Here is a 4,252-nt window from a genome sequence, read left to right as displayed (position 1 = left end):
AAAACTAAACGGTTTAGCGAGCGAAACAATTTGTGTTTGAAGCTTTTGTGTGTTTCTTCGACGGCATATTTCTAGCTTTTTTGAGCACTCTATGGTCTGTTTTAGCGTGGAGATGTTTTTGCAGTATAGCACATGTTCGTTCTGCAAACCCCTACTAAAACAACGGGATTGATGCTATGAGTTGTGTGCATATGTTTCTTTCTTTCCACTACTTGACGTCTGTTGAATGCAGTCGTTTGTATTGCTCGCACGAGGTAGAACGGGGCCCGTCCAGAAATCAACAGTCAATGGTAAATAAAGGTGACGGGCCTACACGACTCCTACGTTCGTGACATTAGAATATTTGCCGTTAAATGTTTAAATTCGGTCTTTCGACCTTATTTGCCTCTGACTTCTTTCTGAGGGTACTGTTTTAATTTGGGGGCAGTATGTGGTAAATAAAGGTGACGGGCCTACACGACTCCTACGTTCGTGACATTAGAACATTTGCCGTTATATGTTCAAGTTCGGTCTTTCGACCTTATTTGCTTCTGACTTCTTTCTGAGGTTACTATTTTTTTGAGACATTATGTATTGAAGAGAGCCGTAAGATGATTGTGGCCAAGGAAGTGTCTAGAGGCGTTTTACAAGTCCGCGTTTTACTAGTCCGCGTTTTACTAGTCCGCGTTTTACTAGTCCGCGTTTTACTAGTCCAGTCCAGTCCAGTCCAGTCCACGAAATACAGTATGCCGGGGAGTTTTAGTATAAACAAAAACGTCTGCAAGTCCCAAAACACGAAGTCTTTCTATGCAGGCTGAATTCTTTTTAGGCGAGGACGTTAGTCTCGAGCCTTATGTTATGGAGCGATAAATCGGTTGGGTTTACAACGGGCGATGTGATGATTCGAACCGAGGGGGATTGGTAACTAAGAATATGGCTTGAGATTTGTTTTCCTCCGCCATCTTGGTTATTCGAGACTTTTTCACAGCCAGAAGCCTTGACTCGAAGTAAGATTAGTAGCTTAAATTTTTTTTACGCTCACTTACAAACATATTGAGATATCATAGTACACAAAAACCTTATCGACACACCGAACTAAATTGTGGTTTACGAGCTGGGAGTCAGCTGGCGAGTGTTGTTTCGGCAGACCTTTGCCTTTCAAGACTGAAGTTGAACTGGAAGCATTGAAAGCAATATAAGCACGGCTAATGAAACATCAGGATTGATATATTTGTGATCTGAACTACTGGCGACATTGTAACGTGAGCTTTAACTGAAGAGGAGAAGTGCAGAAGAATGTATTGCCACAACTGCTGAGGTGAGCTATCAAAAATTTATATCAGTTTGCTTGTACATGTACTTTATTGACTAACATAATGGACAAAGTATTTATGGAATCGAAATAACGATTTTAAAAGGCTAAATATCTGCTAGATGTTGTTAAATTTAATTTGCTGGAATTTATAGATTACTAAGCATTGAGAGAGCTTCATTCGCGATCCCTTCTGTCAACAGAACGTTTTCGTATACTACTAGGTCAGATTTCAACATTGATTTTAATAATGGTGTGCAAAGCAGCAGTAAATATAAATAAGTGATTGTAAAATATGGATACAAACAAACTTATTTCAGGCTTTACCACTGATAACAGAACTACAATTGATCACATTTATACAATCTAAATAAATCAAGAGTCCAAACTGGTGTTCTCAAGACACACTAAAGTGACCTTAAAGGTAGGTGGTTTAATAGCAACCAAAAAAGAGTATATACATTTTTGTAGACCATAATAACTAGTAAATGATTTAAGAAGCATAGTGTACATGTAGAAAGATGTGTTTCAGAAAAAAGAAAAATTTAAGTAGCTACTTATGTTGCAATAAATTGTTGTAGTTAATCAGTCTTAGTGTCTAAACAAATATGTATAAAACAATTATTAAATTTTTAACAATTGATTTTTTCTTTTATTATGTTTACAGAACAGAATTAAAAAACAACAGAAAACATCCAAAATACAGTTTTCAAAGAATCCACTGACAGCTGTGTTTTGTCCTAATTGCTTCAATCTGTTTAATCTGCACTTTGTCAAGAAGCAGCGTGAATGTGTGAATGTGGCTATTGCATTGGAACTGCTTTGACTGGAACTGGTTATTGGCCTCTATTCTGCCTCTATGCAATATATAGAAAGCCCAATCCTCACTATGAATGGCAGATATATTTAAACAAAACACAGCGAAAACCATGTAGCAATAACACCTAAGTAAAAAAAATAAACTGTGTAAAACATCTCTGGATTTGCTACTGAAAGATCCTTCAATTCAAATTCATTACTGGCAAACCACTGTATCAACTCTACTTCCTAGACTCCGCATGTACTGTTGGACTTACTTGCATCACAAATTGTACAGAAAGTGCAAACAACTTTCAGCCCCATTTAAATTTAACAAGAGTAAATCAAGATGCTATATCAACTTTACTTCCTGGAAACTTGTACTTCCTTGCACTGCGTGTTTTACCTCTAAATGATATTAAGTTTTTGGACTTACTGCACAAAATTTACATTACAGATTGTACAGTGAGTGCAGACAACTTTAAGCCACATTTAAACAAGAGGCAATCTAGATACATTATTTCAAGACATTTTATTCTTGGCAAAGTTGTGGAAGTTTCCTCGCTGTCTAGTAAAGTTACAAAATATGTTGCCTTCCATTGTGAAAAGTCGTGATAAAAGACATCTTATTAGAGTTGTACGAATTAAATCGTGTCAATTTTGTGATTAAAGCAGCTTACAATTTGCCTTTTATTAATTACAGTAACATTGGTTAGAAACTAACCTTTCCTTGGAATGCACAACTAAAAACACCACCGGAAACAAAGTACTATATTTTAAAATTTTATTTACCTGACAAACCCATTTCCCCCCTTTTATAGCAAATGTCTCAGTGTCTCAACTTTCGACTTACAGTGAGGAGCCGAAAAGGGTGACCACCTTTAATGTACTAACAATTTTCCTTGCACGAAAGAATGTAATTATTTAAAAGTGGTCACACAATTGGGCTCCTTGCTGTAAATCACACATCTTTTGGACTCGCATTTTCACTCTAGACATTTTTGGCTTTGTCAGTGTAAATTGCCCATTTCAAAATCACATGATGCTCCCCAGAGAACTTGTTTTTAACTATCTGAATGCCAAGAGAATTTTTCTGAATTTGAAGAGTGATTCTCAAGAGTGATGTCACAGTCTGAAAAAGACAACAAAAAATCGAAGCCCGAAAGGTCTATTCTCAGTTCTTTGTCTGGAAGTTTTAACATACTGACTTGCTTTACTGGAATGTCCTCGCCTTAGTATGCATTGCATACCGGTTATTTGGTTAAACCGGCGGTCATGTAGGTCTACAGAGATGCATATGAAAATTCGTAGCTGAGCAGCAATTAGTGAGAGGTATTTCAGGGATCTCTCGGAATTTTTGGCGCGTGGGATCAGCGATTAGAATCTGAGACGCCCATGGTGGGGGATGGAGGTAGGGGATGAATCTGGCCTAAAAAGAGTCACGTTTCATAACAATTAAGAGGTGGGGGGCGGGAGATAGAGACGAGGTCTGGGACCGAATAGTCATGTTCCGACAACTTGTGGCCAGAACAGGTGGTTTATTTTGCGGGCGCGTGAAGCGCGATACAGCGAGCGCGAAGTGCGAGGGCGAGCGTGAAGCGCGGAAAACTTGCAATGCGATCAAGTTACGATTTCATAAAGCCTTCATCAATTGCTATTACAGTAATGGTATGAAACAAATGTTCAATCATTCATCAACAAGTTGTGATCATTTTCTTGACAATAGTAGTTCCCCGGTAAACAGTTGTAGTACTGTCCCATCAAAGTGCAATGGCTGGAAAATACCGAAAAGCACACGACCTTCAGGTGAAACCGCACCTTACAGTATTACCAATACACTGCACTTTGCTAAGTCTTAAAACTTTACATTTTCTAGTCGTCTACTTCAATCGTTTATTTGTATTGTGTGAAATACATTTATAAATTGAAACCATCATGTCATTAAGTAATAATGCAATCTCGACAACGTTCTAGATATTATATTATACACACTAATACAGCTCATGCAAGCCCTGTGACTTACACAAACACAGTCGGACTGAGTGCTACTTAAGTAACTGCTTCGTGGTTTCTGCTGTACTGAACCCTGCCTTTCAAGGCAAAGCGCCCGATTTTAAGCTTCTCAAGCTTCTCAATGTTCTTGTTCAAATAAAATGAACACCG

The 4,252-nt window shown here is 38.0% G+C and overlaps 1 long non-coding RNA gene across 1 annotated transcript; it reads left to right on the top strand.

Annotated features, from left to right (window-relative positions):
• The first annotated feature begins 804 nt into the window (after nucleotides 1-804).
• Nucleotides 805-2,780, top strand: LOC144649273 (uncharacterized). Its single transcript, XR_013569872.1, has 2 exons — nucleotides 805-1,297; nucleotides 1,959-2,780. It is a non-coding gene; the product is annotated as an uncharacterized LOC144649273 (long non-coding RNA).
• The last annotated feature ends 1,472 nt before the right edge of the window (nucleotides 2,781-4,252 follow it).

Source organism: Oculina patagonica, chromosome 4 (genome assembly GCF_052425735.1).
Source record: "Oculina patagonica isolate OP01 chromosome 4, crgOcupat, whole genome shotgun sequence".
NCBI classification, from domain to species: domain Eukaryota; kingdom Metazoa; phylum Cnidaria; class Anthozoa; order Scleractinia; family Oculinidae; genus Oculina; species Oculina patagonica.
This window is presented reverse-complemented; position numbering and strand designations above follow the sequence as displayed.